Raw genomic sequence first — 17,983 nt, 5'->3', positions numbered from 1 at the left:
GAGGAGAGAAGAGAGGCGAGAGACGCGCCGCAAGTTGCTGCCGCTCCTCCCTCCTTTCCCTGGCCGCGCCGCTGCCCGGCCCCTGCGGGCTGCGCTCCGCGGGAGGCGGCATCCAGGGGCGCAGCGCTCCGCGGGGCCGGCGCCTCCCGGTGAGTTGGGGGCGGTGCGCGAAGTTGCCGTGTGTGTATTCTGGGGGGTGCTGGTGCAGTCGCTGTGGGGGCCGGTGGCGGGGCCGCCGCAGGGCTGCCCCTGCCTGGCCGCGGTCCGCGCTGCGGGCAGGCGCGGCGCACGGGCGGTGGGTGCTGCGGGGGTGATCGCGGCAGGAGCGGTCACAGGGGCAGGGCACGGCCCCGGCGGGGTCAGCTGCGCGGATCTCCGCGGAGCGGGGTTACCGCGCCTCCCCGCACTCGCCGCTGCCAGCCAGCCCCGTAGCCGTATTTCCATTGAAATCCTCTTACGCAGTGGCAGGCTCCAGTTTGTTTCACAGTGGCATCTGCTCTTGGGCTTGGGCAGTGTTTAGGAGGAAGGGGTCGCTGGGGCGAGCGGGGGCTGCTCCTCGAACAGAGCTGCAAGCGCAGATTGTCCCTAACGCATCGAGTGCCGGGTGTGCTGCGCGGAGCTGTCGCTCTCTTAGTGCTCCGGAGAGGGAAAGGAGGAACTGGCACACGGTCACACCAGAAAGTTGTGTAGCTTGAGATATTACAGACGCTAATGGGCAAATTATCTAAATAAACAAACATAGTGATTTATAGGTGTCTGAACTATAGTGTTTTGAACGATAGAGCTCTTTAACCTTTCTTTCTAATCTATGCTTCAGGGATTTGGTTTTAAGGAGAGTAATATATCATCTGTGGTGCTGAATACACGAGTTGATTACATTTATAAAAGGAATGGCCTTTGAAATAATACTGAGCCATTAAGCAATAAATGCAGAAAAAGAGTGAGACAGAGAAAGAGCAAAGATAAAATTTTGGCAGAAAATATTTTCCACCTTTTTAGCAGCCTAGAAAGCCTAGCAGCTGTGCTTAAGTTTTATCCAGGGCTCTTATTTTTTAAATTAAACTTCAAAAACACAAGCACACTGTGTGAAACCAGAAGCAAATCCTCTTTAGCCCTCTCAAAGTCTGTCTGTGTTGCAAATAAGTGATGATCGGAGCAGCATCTGTTATGAGAATTTGTAGAAGCAAACACTGCTAAAGATACCCAGTAGGTAAATGGAAGTACATTGTCATTGCATTTGTTTCTCTTAGGCAATACACAAGACATTTCAAATTCCAGGGGGTTTTATTTTACATCTTTAAAAATTTTGCAGGTGCACAGCTTCATTATGACAAAAGTGCCTCCCCTAATTGGAAAGGTGATTAATTCAGGTCTTAGCTTATTTAACAAAGGCTGAATTCTTCAGCCGGTGGGGCATCTCCTGTAAGGGGTGTGTATCTTTTGCACTCATTGAAAAAGAAAATAGTCCAGCATGTGTAACACCTTGAAGGCCTGAAGTACAAGAGCAGTTTTATATTTAACTAGCATTTCAACACAGAATTTTATTAACATAAAATCAATATTCAGGTCAGCAGTGGGGATCTGCAACTTCCAAATGAGAACCTGATCTGAAGGCAACACATTGCTCGCATGAAGAAGAGTTGTGGGATATGACTGTCATCAAGCTCACCTATCTTTTGTTTGGCTCCCTTTATGATATGTCATTTAACAAGGAAAAGAAATGGGTAATCCATTGTGTTTTAAGATGCAGTGCTCCCCATAAGCCTCATTGCCAGGCATTTGCAAGTGGTTGTGGCTTTAGATCATGTATACCAATGAGTACTACTAGATAACTTAAGTTCTGAATTTATACAGCTATTAAAGTTATATTGATCAGAAAGTGGCAACTGGATTCCAAGTCCTAAACCAGAAATTATTGATGATCTTAGAGTTAATTTATATTTTAGGGAGCACTGAGGATTCCACAAGAAAAGTAATCAAGTTTTTCTTGCTGGATGTGCAGTGGCATTTAGTTAAGGAACCCTCCCTCCCAGGGCACTGGGAACTTCATTGACACACTAATGAATTAAATGTGTTTATCAGCTCATTGATGCCCATGGTAAAGTGCTGTAGAGTTCAATGGCTGGAACAGGACAGTTATTTTCCTTCCAGTAAGGATGGGGATAGAGAACTGAGGGGCTTTTTCAAGCTAGTTCCAAACCCATATCATTTGTAACTGCAAAATATAATGCAAGAATAAGATTAATAGACCAAGAAGACTCAAAAACATGTTACACTTAATTAAAACAATAAATCATTTAAATAACATTACCCAGGCCCCTACAACAATGCTTCTGCTTCCAGATCTTGAAAATGGAGCAGGTTTGAGGCACAGGATGCGAGGGTAGCTCAGCCCTGGAGCAGCAGTGGGGTGTCCTGTAGTCTGGTGGCTGTGCTGTGGCTGGGAGGGAGCCCAAGCAGGGCAGAGGGGTGCAGAGGCTGACACTCACCCTTATCCCCAGGTTGCTAAGCTGAGAAGGGGAGTGGCCCCCTCCCATACTTGAGGGTTTGCTGAATGTATGGCAACTGCTGGCCCAGGCCCTGCATGGAGCCAGCAGGGGAGAGGTGCTGGATGAGAGCCTGGCTGCACGGCCTGTAGCCTGCAGACAGGCTCCCCTGGCTGCTTGCTGCCCATCCTGGCATCCCACGGATGCCATCAGTTACTTGTATCAGTTATAATAATAACATCATCATTATTATTATTATTATTATTATTATTATTATACTGTGTATAATAATGCCAAAAAAATTCTGGTGAGGGAAGAAGCTCAAGCTTCTTCCTTGGGAAAATAGTCCATTTGTAAATGTTCATATGATAAGATACTGCTTGCATGGGGGGAAACATGGAAAGGGCAAGCAGTGCACACTCATTTGTGCAATACTACTAGCAGTAAACTCTAAATTTTGAAATCACTATGCAATCACTTGGGCTCATGGAGGACCTGTGAAAGCTGCAACACAGATGAGGAAGCTGAATCCTGATTTGGCTGCAAATTTACTGCAGGTGGTTGAGATGTCCTTGGTTGCTGTTCCCCCATCTGCATCCTGGTATCCCTCATGCTCTGAATTGCTGTGCTGTTCCACAGGTTCTCCATCAGTCGCTCCTTCCCCCTGGTCCCTCACCTCCCAAAATCCCCATGTGCCATCCCAGCAGTGCTGCCCTGCTTGTGAACTGGGGTGAGTGGCAGCCTGCAGGTGTTAAGTCACTCACTCAAGGCCCCAAACAGCAAACCCTCTGCACTTTAATTCTGCTTCTCTCCTGTGGTGAAGCAGTTTTTTTGGCAACACTGTGCCCACAGTTACCTGGACAGGGGTGGGCAAGCTGCAGGTGGTGGGACTTCCAAAGCTTGCTCCTGAAAAGGTGCACCAAGCACAGCTGTGAGGTGGAGATGACAAGTGGCAGGAGGTGTGCCTGTGCTTCATGGATGTGATATTACCAAGTTTTAATTAAAGCAGCCACAGCAGATTATTAGGGTAGATAAATACTGCCTTGTTACAGCCCTCTTGGGTCGTATGTAAGCAGTATTCGTTTTAGAAAGGATGAATGAATAGTCAGTGTGAAGGATAAAGATCAGCATTGTTAATCACTCTGGAAGTCTTCCGTGGGAAAGTGTAAACTCATGAGGAAAGATAGTGCCCATAAATGTCATTTAAATATGTAAATAACTTGAGGATAAAATTTTGATAATAAAGGCATGCAAGTACCAAGTTATGTTTGGGTTCCTGTCAAAGATAACTAGGAGTTGTTCAGTTGGCTTCAATCATTGGCTGTGCTTCTACTTAATACTTTGCTAGCAGTAATGAAGAGCTCATCTTCAGAGCCACCTGTGGAAAAACAATTCTAATTTTTCTTGTCAAAGTGCAGAGAAAAGCTTTATAAACTTGGGAGGTTATGTTTGTTTAAGCTCTTGAGCTTCAGGAGGGGTTAACACTTCCTTTGTGGTGTTCGTGGGTAAGCAGTGTGCCAGGAGCCTTTATCGGGGCTTGAGTCCTGGGGACTGAGCATCCAGCTGCGGTTTGTTGCTGTTGATGCATCTGCATGGGGAGAAGAGTGACTCCAGGTGGGAAAGAGTGGGTTTCCACCCCCATAAATAAGCGGAAGTGATAGGAATTGTGCCTCTCCTGTTCCTTGATTTTGTAATTCTCACTGAAGTTTCTTTTGCCCTTTCCCAGCTCTCAGAATGCCTTACAACTCTTGGAAGAAAAAAAATCTATGTGCTTTCATGTAAATGCGATGAGGATGAGCCTTTGAAAATATATGTAGCTGATGTTGATGAATAAACAAACTTGGCCAGGGTAAATCTTTTCATCTAACTTCAAGAGCCACACTGTAATGAAGTAAATATAGATGTACTTAATGGGCTCCTTTCATCCAAATACATAGTAAACCCTTTAAAGTAATGCAAGCAAATCTAAAATGGATTTCTAAGTGGCTTTTTTTTTGTTTCGTTTTCCTGATATCAGAACAGTTTAGTCTACCCAGGCTAGACCAGGAATGGAGCTTGCTCCTGGAGCTGTGCAGATGCTAAGGTGAATGCTGGTCTAAAGGGGAAGGGGCAGTAGGGATGTGAGAGACCTGGCTCTTCTGCGGTTTTGTGCAATAAAGGCAGGAAGTGTTCATTCCATGTGTAGTTCAAAATGTATTATTTGATGAGTGTCTCCCCAGACACTTCCCTTTGGAAGGCAGCTTGCAGACAAGGCTCCAAGAGGCAGGGGAACCTGCAGGGCCTGCTGTCTGTTCCCTCTCGTCTGTGCTCAGCCCAGGCTGCACCAAGAAAGCCCCCCAAGCTCAGGATGACTGGCTGCCTTCCTCTGGGGCCATGTGTGCATGGTGTGCCACTGCTTGGCCAGGTGCAAACCTGACTGTGGGGCTTGGTCAGCAGGACACGTCCTGGCGGTGCCCCAGGCAGGGTCCTGGCTCAGAGTACCTGAGCTGGGTGTTAAAGGTGGCCTCGGGGCCGTCATGACAGCTGCCATAGACACAGTCACTGAAGTGTGACTGCAGTGGTGGTGGTGACCTTGGCAGCATCTTGTTGGTTGGAAGCTGTGGGAAACTGGAGCTCAAAGAACAGTTCTGCAGATCTGGGCATTCACTGCGTGCCAGTGGATTGGGTGTAATTTCGAGACTTGCAGGATATCTGTTTTCAGTGGTAGCATTTGTAAACAGATTAATGACTTTTTGTGCAAAGTGTGTCTTGCATATACAACTGTTTGGTTTCACTGCCCTTGTTTGTGAAGAACATGTAATGTCTGTCCTTCCCATATCATGGAAAGAGTCTTCAGATCTTCTCTTTAAAAAGGACAGTTGTAAAACAATTTTACTTTAAAAACAAGACTTTGTTTTAAAAAGGATAAACCCTGTTCTGGAGAAAAAGACCTTTACTTGGTCTTTTCTTAATAGGAAGAGTTCAGATCCATTTAATTGCATTGTGGAATAAAATTCCATTCACAGCTGGGCATATAGGAATTTGAGTATTAGACTATTTAGACAACTATGTCAGCATAATTACAGAAATTCTTCAGGATGACATTTTTCTTTGCTGAGATCTTGATGAATGGGAAATACCGTAAAGAATTATTTCTGTGAGTGTTAGAGGAGTTTTGTGAAAGAGATTTCAGTCTAGGAGACCATTGTACTTTGAAGAACCTAATGGAAACTTACTCATGTCCAGACTGAACTCCATGTTTGACACCTCGAATAGTCAGACCAGTCCAGTTTAGCTTGCATCCGGTTGCGTTGTGCTGTGTGTACAGAAGTGAAATGTATTAAAAACTGTTCAGCTTCGGATGTGTTCATCTGGGGATTTGCTCATAAATAATTGATAACCCTCTGAAACAAAATCTCTTCATTACCCCGTGGATTGCTCACCTCTTTCCCTCCCGTGCTCATTGTTCTCGCAGGCGGGGGAAGAAGGAGGCGCTGCTTTAATGAAGGTGTGCGTCAGCCTCCGCTGCTCCTTCCAAAGGTCATCCAGCTAAGCAGTGGCAGTGAAATCCTTGACAAAGATAAACATTTCATGGAGATATGTGGCATTCCAGTGTTCTAGAGGAACCACTAAGCTGCTGTATTTAAGATTTCTTTGCATCCTAGTATAGAAGCAGTGGGTATGATGAATTACTAAATCAGTGGAATGTTTGCATCTGATGTGCTGCAGGACAGGACGTCAAATTAAGGGCCGTTTGCTGTGCAGTACCAATTACAGCTGTAATATTTGGGCTTGATCTTTCATGATTTTACTGCTAAGGATACCATTAAGTATCCTTGCTCAGACTGTTTGCTAAAAATTGGACAAGTTGTGGTGAGCAGTGCTTTCTCACTGGAGCAGGAGTGAGTTCCTATTTACCAGAAATTGATGCATAATGATGAATTTCCTTTGCTGCAAAAAAAGAACTGTTTTGTGTCCACTCACTTAAAGTCTGAGTTGATCTTACAAAATCGCATTTTAATGGAAAAACTGTCTTAATGTAAGTTCAGTTTATCTTTTTGATGACTTGATTGCTTCAGAGTTATTAGCCAGGTCTGTCACAGTCTTTAAAAGTGCTAATACTTGCTTGCATTTAATAGCCCTAACTATTGCTAATGTACAGAAAATGTTCAAATCACATCATTGAGAGGGGACCCTAACAAATCTTACAGCTACTATAATGTGAGGTTTCAGATGTTACTCTTTTTAATTGAAAGGTGAACGCTGTAAAGGCTTTGTCAGACTGCTGTTTCCAGATGACGGCATTTTCAGTGGACTGACTGGAAGTCCTAGAGTGCTGATCCCAGCTTTCAGCTTCAGGATTCATAGCTCAAACTCTTCCTTTTTTACTTGGTGGAAGTATGCATCTGTGGTGGTGTCTGGATTTGTGTCTTCTAAAGAAATATTGGATCAATCAAAGAAAATGAGGAAGATTTGCTGAAATCGTAATCACATTCTGGCTGATACTGGAGAGAACAGAGCCTTTGCTCCTTCTCTAAACCACAAGATTAAGCTTGCTTATAAAGGATTAACAGAGCTCTCTTCTGTTAATTCGTAGTGGTGTAGTCGAAGTGCCTGATTCTACATCAGTGGAAAATCCATTATCAATCAATGGGAATTTTGCAGCTGAAGCCAAAGGGATTAGAGCCTCGTCGTTCACAAGTGACTGAAGGAGAGAAAGCCCTGGGATATGCTTGTTGCCACACAGCTGTGAGCCACCGCTGGGGTGTGCCCACAAAAAATGGCAGAGGAAACTGTTCAGTTGCCTCAGGCAGGCTATTTCCAGTGACTGAAAGGGCTCGTGCCACGGCGCAGGGCTGCAGGGAAAGCTTACCTGGGGTGCTGCTCACAGTGGGCTCTTCCTCACGTCCTAGCAAGGTGATTTCAGATTGGAAAAGGTACACAGAGAAGGATGACCTGAAGCCCTCTTCTAGGGATCACACTGTGGTGGGGGAGAGTTAATGAGGAGGTCAGTAAGAGTAGGAGTTAAGAGCCGTGGAAGAGGGGTTCGGGTTTGGGAATGAGGGGTGCAGAGGAGCATTGGTGCCTACGCCACACTCTGACACCTGCCACTGCTCAGGCTGCCACCCAGGCACGCTGCTTTGGGAGACTGGAGTGCAAGGGAGAGACAGGAAGACATTGGTGAAGAGGTTGCTGAGGAACTTGCTACTGATGGTGGTGAGGGTGATTTCCTAACAAACTGCACTGTCTCCAAGAAGTTTCTTCCTTCAATAAATAGCAGCTACTTTTCCTCCTAGTGGAGTGCATAGACCAACATTCAGACTGTTAGAGCCTGCAAACTAGAAAGCCTGGGGCTGCAGACTTACTTTAGTCTGGAATATTCACCAAGCACATTTCAAAATACTTTCTTTTGAAATGCTGTCATAGAGCTTAGCTTAAGAATACCTCTGATCCTGAGCCTAGTTGTGGGGAAAAGCACAGTTTCCATGGCCTCTAATGCAACATTTGGTAGTTACTTTTCCACAAATGGAAGGTAATGCTTGAAAAAAGATATTCAGAGTAAAAATTACAGTTTTTATAACAACTTGGTAAATATAAGTGTATTGATTTGATCTGTTATAATAGGCAGGGTTGTGTTACTTAGTTTGGCAATTACAGAGATTAAATTAGTTTTCCTTTACTCTTGTGAAATGCAAAATAATTGAACACACATCATGGAAGGTTCAGGCTCTCTTGTTTGTAGCATCATCATTTATTAATCTAACACATTAAATGAGAGGCTTTATAGATTTGCTTGCCTAAGGAAAAAGAAGAAGGAAATACAGAAGGGCCAAACTAGATGCATGTGTATTCTGTCTCACACTTTGATGTGCTGTCAAATATTGCCTGATTTTTAGTACACTTTGTAAGAAAGAACACTACTTTGCTCCCAGAAGGGTAAATTGTGACCTCATGTTTAAATAGTCTGAGTAAGCTCATATTTGTGTAGGCAAGGTCACTTGTGCAGTTCCCCTCACACTCTTCTTATAGGAATGTAATGTTGTAATTGGACAGGCAAAATAAACTACAAACGAGCACACTGTAAAAAGGTATATTTTGGAACTATCTTGGCCGTCTTAATGGACTCCCCTAATTATAGGAGGGGCTGTCCCTTCCCCTAGCTCAGCCTTTTCAGGAGATCATGTTGGCAGTGGTGCAATAACAGTTCTGTGGGGGCAGACGTGCTCTTCTTTTTTACCTTCATGAAGCTGGAGGGGATTTGAAAATTGGGTATTTCTCTCTGTCTCTGCAGCTCTGAGTAGCCCTGACACTGCCAGCCGTAGATTAGTGAAATAAATCCCTCATGTTCATACTGAAGTGAAAAAAATAAAGAGCATTTTCTGCCTTTTTTTCCTCTTTTTAATGTGTCATTTGCTGGCTGGCACAGTGACCTCCATTTCGTGACTTGTGAAGTGACTTGCCACAGAGCTTTTCTCCTTGGGTTAATTAATCACTCAAGGGAGCAGCAGCATGTGACATTATGCATGTGGACCTGAGGTAAACAGTTACCTATAGACCACCTATACTGAATGTGTACCTCAAATATTATCTGTTAATGCACTTCGACTTAATATGATTTTCTTTCCCTTTTATCTTTTTTCTTAACTATGTCCTTGGTAATCAAAAGCCATGCAAACATCTAGTCACCTTTTGGTGTTTATAGGTATAACTGAATTTGGAAGAAAATATTCCTGGCAATTTAGTCCATGAAATTTGCCAGTTCAGTGGGAAATGGTTTTATGCTAGTAATGTAGAGGTACAGCAGTTTGGTTTTCCAGGCTATCTTGGTGGACAGTCTGTTAAGTCTTTTAAATTGTTCCAGTCAATTATATTGACTGGAGTGCAAGAAAGAATTCTTTTTTTTTTTTTTTTTTGATTCTTGAAGATTCAATTTCATACTCTTGATTTACATTTTGGTATCAATTGTATATTTAATTTGTGTGAGTGAATCCTGAAGCTCTTACTCACTTGTGAGTCCATCTTTAATTTTGCTTGACAAGTCCATCTCATTCCTAGAAATCTAATACACCAGGAACTGATTAGCATTAACAGTCAGGTGAATGATTGGGAAGGAGGTGATATCTGGGTCTGGTGTTGGGCCTGACCAGTTACGCTGAATTAATGGATGCTGGTTTCCAGGTGATCCCATTATCATCCTCCTCAACAGGTTTGGCTAAAACCGCCCCTTGAGAAGAACTAGAGAAAGCAAACTAGAAGCAGAGGATTGGTTTCCCACCAAAAAGGGAAGTCATTATTATGAGGAAATTAGCTATATTATTTACTTGGCAAAGCAGGCAGGCAGCAAATAACTCAGCATTTCTGTGTTTCATGTTTACTCAGCCCTCAGGCACAGTGTGCACAGGTAACATGATGCAGTTGGTTCTCAACAGGCACATCAGCATCTGAGCTGATCTGGGAGGAGAAGCCCAGTCTGTGAAATGGGTGATGGAATTTCTAATCTCCTGTAGGGGTGGCCCGAGGAGCTGGTTGTAGCTACCCTGTGACATCAGAACCCTGGAGCTTTGGACCTCATGGCAGTCTTGGAACCTAGGAACCCTTGGTTGATTGTTTGTCACTTTTTGCTTCTCCCAGCTGTGGGAATTACTGAAATATTAGTTCTTGGACAGTGGTAAAAATTAGCACAAGTTGTTAGTTTTAATCAGCAGTAAATATTTTATTCAAGAAACACAGTAAACAAGAAAACTTGTGTTCTCTTGGCTTTTTGAGCTAGGCAGAAATTATACATTGCAGTGGTGTGATTCCCTGAGAAGCAGAATTTCAAAGTCTTGGCAGTTTCCATGTTCCAGCCAGCATGATGTGTGCCTTGCTCCACAGAGCAGTTGTATTTCCTATATTAAGTATTAGCTTGTATAATTAATTACACTGGTGCTTAAAAAAAAGCAACCACTTTAAACAGAGAGGGCTTTCTTTCATTGTATTCTAGAGAAATGAGGAAAAACCCCAACCAAATAAAAAAAATCCAAACCCCCAAAACCAACCATAAAAGCACACACAGAAAACCCTTGGGAATTTCTGGGTTTAAGCCTTGTCTGCAGACAATAGGAAATTGATTTTCTGAGGTATAACTCTAATGTTTTAGTGTTCATCATTTAATAAAAATTATGCTCCCTGCAGTTCATCAGCAGCTGGCACGTAAAAAGACTGAATTCAGAAAAAAAATAAGTGTGAAGATTGCTGTGGGTAAATGATCAGGACAAGAGCTGTGAGACTGACACCTTTTAAACACCTGGCTATGTGGTTTTATTAACACTCCGGTAGCTTGGCACGTGTGTGCATCAGCCTGATTGCGTGCAGATAAGAACAAGCTCTTGAAAAAAATTAGTGCTGTTAAGTCAGTTGTATGGTAAAAAGTGAGGTTTTGGTGTCAGGGAGAAGCTCAGTGCTGCTTTCTCTTCTGTCCTGTATCTGATGTTTCAGTTTAGCAGTAGAGGAGTGCTGGGGGTGAAACTTAAACTTGCATTTTCTCACCCTCCTGCAAGATCCTCTCCAGTGGACTTTTGTCCCTCAGCCCCCGGAGTGATGGTGTTTGGTACAGGAAAGAGTTAACTTCCAAAAACACAGCCTGGCAATTCAGTGCCTCTGGAGGTTTAAATGAGGAGATGCTGATACAGTGCAGCCTGTAAAGTGGGCCCTGCTGGGGCATATAGCCAACATGGGATCAAGGATCACAGGTCGTTTACGTGCTGACCAGAGTCTGGCTTCTGTTGGGGCTGCCCTACCTGTGGCTGGCCCCAGCTGATCAGTGCTGTGTCCGGGGGATGCCACTTTCTGCTCTGCTGCAGAGAGCAGCTAGGAGTTATCCCTCATCCAAAGCTGAGCTTCTGAGTGGTAGGTACTGGGAGCAAGGGGAAGTGCAGAGTCCTTCCCATGAGGAGGAACAGTCCCAGGCAGCAGTATGTGCAGGGGTATGACCATTCGGAAGGCAGAAAAAAGGTGCAGGAGTTCTGGTGGACATCAGGTTGAACATGAGCTGGCAAATGAGCCCTTGTGGCAAAGAAGTTAAACTGTGTGCTGGGCTGCATTAGACAAAATATTGACAGCAAGTGGTGGGAGGTGATTTCTGCCCCTCTTTTAGGCACTCGTGAGGCCACACTAGTTCTGAGATCCCCAGTACTGAAGAGAAATAGACATACTGGAGGGAGTCCCACAAAGGGCCATGAAGATGATGAAGTGACTGGAGCATCTCTCATGTGAGGAGAGGCTGAGAGATCTGGGGCTATTCAGCCCAGAGAAGAGAAGGCTCAGGGAGAATGTTGTCAATTTGTAGAAATACCTGAAGGGCGGGTCCTAACAGGGCAGAGCCAGGCTGTGTTCAGTGGTGCCCAGTGACAAGACAGGCAGTGGGCAAAACCAGAAATACAGGAAATGATGCTCCTTCTGAACATCCAGAAACACTTTTTTTTCACTGTAGGGGTGGCAGAGTACTGGCACAGGTTTCACTGGGGGGCTGTGGAGTCTCCATCCTTGCAGGTATTCAAAACCCACCTGGACATGGTCCTGGGCAACGGGCTCTGGGAGGCCCTAGTTGAGCAGGGGTGTTGGATCAGGTGAGCTCCAAAGGCCTCTTCCCACCTCACTCTTTATGCTTTAGCAGCTGTTCTGGATGGGTGGTAGGGACTACCTCTGTGCCTCCTTCTTTGCAGACAGAGGTTTTTTAAGAGAGCCTGTTCTAAAATAACAGTTCTCTAGTTTCTTTTTTAAACATTTGGAAAAGGTTCTCCATTCTCGCTGAAAAAAAGGAGAGTGATGTATTCTTGGTACCTTATGGCTACTTCTCAGTTTGCTCCTGCTTCTTCACCTTTAGTTTTTAAAAGGTAAAATCTCTTAACATGTTCCCTGGGTTGCAAAGCAGGGGTGCAGTATCTGCTGTCTCCTGTTCCTGCAGGATGTGTGCAAGAGAGCAGTTACTTCATTGCTGTTTTGAATATGCAGGTGAAAAATAAGGGAAAATCCCATTCTTTGCAGAGACTTGAGCCTGTAAATGTTGGACAAATAAATAATGCTTATTGTGCAAACCCCTTGTCTTGGTTTTTTGAAGTGTATCCTTTCCTTTAAAGCCGGGTTCTTGCTTTGTTTCCAAGCCATTTGTAGCTGGCATCATGTCCCGTGTGCCTTCACAGCATAGCAGATGAGGTGCTGAGCTTAGCTGTCATATTAATAGGCCTTTAGCAGTATCATATCCAAGACTCAAGGCAGGAGACTTCTCTCAGCACAAGCCTACAGACAGGGCTTTTGTAACCCACAGTGGTTAGGTGAGCCACTGCATGTTCCCTCGTCCTGGTGAGTTAACACCACTGGAAACAAACCCTACCAAATGTGCTGCTTTTGATGCACATGGGAGCAGTGGAGCTGTTATCTGTGACCTCAGCCTTCTTGCTTTGCCTTGCAAGCTAATTTTGTATTAATTACAGGCATAGCTTTAATCTTTGTCAACAGGATAGCAACAGTAGTGTTACCCTTTGACTGCTGATCAATTTGTCTTTATCTCCTGACTCTGTATGAAAAATTAGGACTGAAGCATTTTGCATATAAATTTATTTTGTATTCATGATTTTTAAAATTCACAGAGAGCCTGATCTTAGACATACAGGTGCTGCCTTCTCAGTGTAAGTATTACTGTTCTAGTGCAGTCCTTGGAGACCATGGTAGGCTTTCCAGGTCAGGAATAGTTTTTTGAGGCAAAAGAGGAGCAGTCTTACCATAAGTTGTGTGATTCTCCCAAAGGAGAAGGAGCGATCCCATTTTAGGATAGTATGAAATCCAAGCCTTTACATAGGTCTTCCTCGGTTAAAGGCATTCACAAGAGCTTATGTACCATTTAAGATTTGAATATACTTGCAATAGCAACGACTTCAAAAGAGAAACAGCTGCATGTGTGACAGTGGTGGAGCTGCAAAATGGGTGACAACTTCTTCTTTTTCCATCTGACCTAGGGAGTGGATGTAGACTTAGGCAGGAACAAGTTTAGTCAAGAGAAATATCCCTTCCTCCAGAAAAGAGATTTGTTCTTTGGCTTTGGTACCTAAAGTGTATCATATAGGAAGAAAAATGCTTGAGAGGATTGGTGTTCATATGGTATTTTAGTTCATTTAAAAGTATTTAGGAATGTTCAGAAGCAGACTTTTTTGTTAACAACAAGGTTGCAAATGTTGACAGGCATAGGTGTATGTGAGCAATAACTACTGAGAAGATTTCCATGATAAGTGAAAATGTAGATTTCATGTCACTTTGTGATTTGCATTTTATGCCCTGTTATGGCTTTGGAGGGAATACACACACAAACCCCTGGTGCAGAGAGGTAACTGCATGGATGAAGTGACACTTGGTGCTGCATTTGCTCTTTATTATACAAGAGGTACATTTATTTTTAGTTTTGGTCATGTAAAAATGCTGCAGCTTAAAAGAAATATTTTGGTATTTCTGTCTTTTTATTGCAACTAATTGATACAAGTGAGAGATACTAATATCTGCAATTAATAAGAAAATAAATCAGGGGTTTTTTTCTTCTATATATTTTATTTGCCTTATGTGACTGCACATGTGACACAAGCAGTGAACTCAAGAATAACTCTGCTGTTGCATTTAGGCAAACCTGTAATACAAAGAAAATGCACTCCAAGACTTTGAAGAGTTTCAGGAAAATGCTGAATTAGTGTGTAAAAATGTATCTTTTAACCTCAAGGGCTTTTTATGCTCTGAAGTATTTGTCCCACACACAAATAACAGCAGATCAGTTGGAAGTCAGAAGAGAGAAAACTAGTATCCTTGGGCTTAGCTTGGGAGGCTGCTTAAGCACATGGTAAAAGTCACTTAAGGCATCTGTATATAAGCAAGCAGAAACAGTGGTCTGCTGAAAGCACAAATGTTAGGAGTTGCTCAGACTACAGAAATATCCTCGAGCAGATGGGTATCTGCCCCTAATGATTCCAACAAAAAAAACCCAGCCAGACTGTGTTCAATCGGATGCAAGCTGAGCATGAAGATCTGAAAAAGACTTTGAAGAGTAAAGAGTCTGCAACATAAAAGAAAATGATGAACTGTGTATATATCTATCAAAAGGTTGATACCTGTAAGAGCACTGGAAGGCGTGCAGGGTCACCAGGCAGGACATCAGAAAAAATAACTCAGTTGAACTGGTCATTGCAGGAGAATTTGGGCAGGTGTTGTGTTGAGTAACAAAGATGAGAAGGTGTCAAACTGCTGAGGTACCACAGCAGAAATGCTAAAGGAAGCTGAAGAATTGAAAATTAAATACAGAGGTGTGACCTTGTGTTGTACAGAGCAAGGCCAACGCTCTGAAGAGGCATCACTGCTGACAGAAAATACACCACACATGTGGATGCCACAGCTGTGATTTGTGAATATGAGGACTGGATTTCATTTGAAAAATCCTGAAATATTTGATGGAAATTAGGTGGTGATTTTGAACAGACTGGTAGTGACAGTCCTGGGAGGCAATGAGTTACCAGGTGGACAATTCCTCAGCCCACTCCAGCTTCCTCCTTTTGACTTCTGATGCTTCCCTTCCGGGTGGGTGAGCACGGCAGTCCTGCTGCCTTCTGTTCCTGCCGTCCTGCCTGCAAGCTCCTACCTAGCTCCACCCTCTGTGTCCATCCTCCTCCAAACCTAGCTCATTCTTGATAAGATATTCATCCTCAGTTTCTCTGTGATTTGTGGAAATGGAGAAAAATAATGTGAAAAATGGGTGCTTGGCCTTCTGGATATTTCATGAGAAGGCTGTATTATTTGTAAATAATTTATGACTTTGGAGCCACACACTTTCTCCCCAGGTTATATGTCTTGTGTAACTGAACTGTGTGATTTACCTTAGATTGCCTATCTGCCATGCATCATGAATCTCCGTACAGTGCTGTTTCTCCTCTCCTGTACAGCCTTCACCCGTGGATGAGAGATTTGCATAAAATGATTTGTTCATGTAAATGTGATCGGGCTGCAGCTCCAGCACCTTCTTGTAATGGATGTACCAATCCCCTTGAATTGGGCTAGTGTCTATCTTGGTAATTGAATCTATTTGTTTGTTGCTATAGTTTTGGGAATTAGTGGGGAGTGAGGTGCATGTACTGACACTCTTTTGCTGCAGCCTTTGTATCCTTACCTGATCAGGAGGCTTCTTCGAAGAAAACAAGAGGCAAGCATTGGGATGGGTGTTGGCAGTGCTGCAGCTCAGGCAGGGGCTGGGACAAGAGCTGGGGGGCTCCCTGGGGACATCCTGGTTATCTGTCCTGGTCCTGAGCCAGGAAGCTGCCCCCCTCCGCCCCGGGGACAACCCACCCAGGGCCTGGGCAAGCAGTGTGATTAGAATGGTGCATGAGCCAGGGAGATAGGGAGCTCTGCCACTTTGGTTTGTGTCATTCAGGCTGTGACATGGGGCTTGATGGGGCCTCTGAGGTGCCAGACTGTGTGTGAAGCCCCTGCCTGAGAACAGAGCAACCAAAGTATCTCACAGACTTTTCCTGCATTCCTCTGCTCCCCGTGCATTTGTTTGGGTTTTTTTACCCCTAATCACTGGTTTTGGCTGATCCTCTTACATTCATGGTCTCAGGGTCTTGTCTCCCTGGCCTCACTTTCCTTACTCTGATTTCTTTCTGTTCTTCCAGCTCCTTTTGTACCAATCTTGTCCCAGCTTCCGTGCTTTTCCTGGCACCTCCTCTTTCCCCTGTACCTGAAGCATGAATAACTGAGATAATGAGGCACAGGCCAATTTCCCCAATTACTTTGTATACGTATGCATTTGTATGGCCTCACCCACTGCCTTGTCTCTCATCCTTCTGTCCTTTTCTACAGCAGTCTCTGGAGGATGGGATTATCTTTTAGTGTGTATTTAGCATATTTTTGCTGCCACAATGTGAATAGCATTGAGCAATGATATATGTATTTTGAAAACCTAGAGCTGTGTTGTAGTGTTCATTTGGGCTAGTAATGCCTGACAAATGACCATGCAGCCTAGCTTGTCATCACCTTCAGTAAGATGTTTTCCTGCATTCAGGTTGTCATTGCACGGTTTTATATTTCTGAAGTTGGAAGGGAAGATAAGTTAATAGTGTGTATGGCCTCTAATAATTATTTCATGCTTTTTATACTAATGTTAATGTGTTCTGAGTAATGGTTTATGGGAAATACCTGTTAATTTAGGTAATGGGGATAGTATTTTGATCAGACACATAGTAAATGCAGAAGTTGGAGGGTATTTTTTGAAGGCTTCTCCATCTTTCTATAATTACCAGATAGATAATAGGAACTTGCCAGATTCAACATGCTAATGATTGCCTTCCAGCTTTGAGAGAGACAGAAATTATACGCTAGCAGTGTCTGAAGGAGATTCTGCTTTGGTAGTGTAATAAAACATACAATACTGTGCTCTCTTGCCATTGCATAAACATCCGTGAATATGTCCTTGGTCTTTCAATACAGAAAATAATGAAGATGAAGCTAAATTTACTTTGGGAGTACTCAAATGGCTATTGATGGCTTAGGAATGCTGGGTTATCAACAGTAGATGAACTGCTTTGTTGTTGTCTGTCACTTTGTAGGGCTGCCTCATGAATCATGTTTAGATAAAAGGTAAATGCTCTTACTGTCCCATTTTGCTGTTTTAAATTGCTACCTTTTCAGCTTCGTCCACAGATTTCTCAAAGCAAGCTCTCTGTGCCTGAGGCTCAGGGTATTTTCTTAGTGGTGCCTTTTTTGAACTGGCTCTGGACTGTGCTGCCTGATTAGAGGCAAGTCTGCTAAGATCCCAGCATGTGACAATGATCTGCTGTGCTCCCTGTTTCACAGGCAGCTTAGCACTGCTCTGTGCTGGGCCTTTAGGAGGATGGTACAGAAAACTGGGGGGGGGGGCGGGTACATGGCGGGTAGTATTTTTAAATACATCCCATACCCTTGATGCCTTGCAGTTGGGTCTAGACTAATGGGGAAGAGAGCACTTTGGGTGTTGTGCCACTAGCTGTTCTCTTAGTTGCCTCTTGCAGTATCTCACTTTTAAGGAAATAATTTGCAGCCCACGAATCCCTCTGGGATGAATAGAGTTCTATCCAGTATTTTCTTCTAAAATTCAGTCAGTGTGGTGGATTACTACAGAAGAACATGGAGACCTTTAGTCTTTCATATTTATTGCCATCGCATTGGGACTGTGTAAGCAAAGGAGCAGCCTGAGGTAGCAGATGGCCTTTGGGCAAAGGAAAAAATAACAAAAAATGGTAAAAGCTGCAGCAACAGTACTTCTAAATCTGCAGGAAATCATCTAATCCCCAGTTAATATAAAACATGCCTAAAATTACTGGATCTTTTGAAGTTGATGTCTTTGTTTCAGAAGTAAGCTGTGCAGCCCCAGGTGGTGTGAATTTACTGGGATATTGCTACAGAAAGGTTTCTGGAGATACAGGACAGGAACCTCGCCTGTTTGGCTCGGGAGCTGTGAACCAGATCACGTGATG

The 17,983-nt window shown here is 43.8% G+C and overlaps 1 protein-coding gene across 4 annotated transcripts in view; it reads left to right on the top strand.

Moving 5' to 3' along the window:
* The first annotated feature begins 6 nt into the window (after window positions 1-6).
* Window positions 7-17,983, top strand: part of PAG1 (phosphoprotein membrane anchor with glycosphingolipid microdomains 1) — a 113,480-nt gene continuing 95,503 nt past the window's right edge. For all 4 annotated transcript variants that reach the window (XM_042036413.1, XM_042036411.1, XM_042036412.1 and 1 more), the window contains exon 1: window positions 7-149. The gene's annotated coding sequence lies outside the window, so the exon portion shown is untranslated. The remainder of the gene's footprint in view (window positions 150-17,983) is intronic.

The sequence above is a fragment of the Corvus kubaryi genome, unplaced genomic scaffold (assembly GCF_017639235.1).
Source record: "Corvus kubaryi isolate FWS band 111438036 unplaced genomic scaffold, C.kubaryi_AGA036_p1.0 37385, whole genome shotgun sequence".
In the NCBI taxonomy this organism is placed as follows: domain Eukaryota; kingdom Metazoa; phylum Chordata; class Aves; order Passeriformes; family Corvidae; genus Corvus; species Corvus kubaryi.
This window is presented reverse-complemented; position numbering and strand designations above follow the sequence as displayed.